Source organism: Lonchura striata, chromosome 17 (genome assembly GCF_046129695.1).
Source record: "Lonchura striata isolate bLonStr1 chromosome 17, bLonStr1.mat, whole genome shotgun sequence".
Classification (NCBI taxonomy): Eukaryota; Metazoa; Chordata; class Aves; order Passeriformes; family Estrildidae; genus Lonchura; species Lonchura striata.
In genome coordinates this window covers 9,480,542-9,481,589 of record NC_134619.1, presented here as the reverse complement: position 1 = coordinate 9,481,589, position 1,048 = coordinate 9,480,542, and positions in this window count along the sequence as shown.

Here is a 1,048-nt window from a genome sequence, read left to right as displayed (position 1 = left end):
GTCATTCTCCTCTGCTGTTACCATTTTTTACACAGTCTTTTGTAAGATCTCCAACTGACTATGCAGAGAACGTGTGGATCTGTGTCTCTCTCCCCAGCTTCCCTCACTTCCTCTCACCTTTTTCGGGGTCTAAGTAAAATATTTAGCTTTTTTTTTTTTTTTTAAGATAATAATACAACTTTGGAAAAACCTGAAAAGGTCCAGCTTTTTGGGTGGTGGGGGGGTGGAGATGCTTTGAAACTCTAACGTTGATGTAAATACTTTGCTATTTGATAATTAAATACAAACAGACCTCACAAAACAGAAGTGTAGCTTGTGTGTGAGAGGACTTGTTAGCTCCTTCCCTGCTAGAGGAGCTGATGCTGCCTGGAGCATGTGCAGTACCCATGTGAAGCTCCTGGTGCTTCAGACACTTTTTTTGGAAGATAATTCTGGGATCTGGTGGGTCTTCTGTGTCGCTAGAGCCATTCCCCAGACAGGCTTATGTTTTAGCACAGGATCAGGGCCATGTCTGGCATCTCTGGCAGTCCTGGAGGAAAAGCAAGTGACACAATCTTTGCAGTCAGGCCTGAGGGGTGTTCTGTGTGCCCCCAACCTGGGACACTGCCATTGTGTGGCCCAAAGCAAGCACAGGGCAGGGCAGGGGTGGTGCTTGTGCTGCCAGAACCCAGGGCATGGGGCACAGTGTCCCTGAGTGAAGCCACCCAGGCTGGGCTGGGGGGGACAGAACAGGGGCAGCCTCCCTGCAGCAGAATCTGCTTTATCAGCAACTCTAAGAAACAAGCCTGCTGTGTTAAGGTAATTAGTGGGTGCTGAATGGGATCCCTCACTTGGTGATTAAGTAATTGACATACAGCACAGTGCAGGGCATAGAGGGTTGTCTAAATTCAGAATGGATGCTGCTGCTGCTCCTTCCCACTACCATCATCACCACAGCCTGGCGTGGCTTTAGTGCCCCAAACCCCCCAGTCTGGCTGCTCTCTCTTCCTCAGACTGGTGACTCAGTCTTATCACCTTAAAAGTTTAATGCTTTAATTTTTGTTTGGCT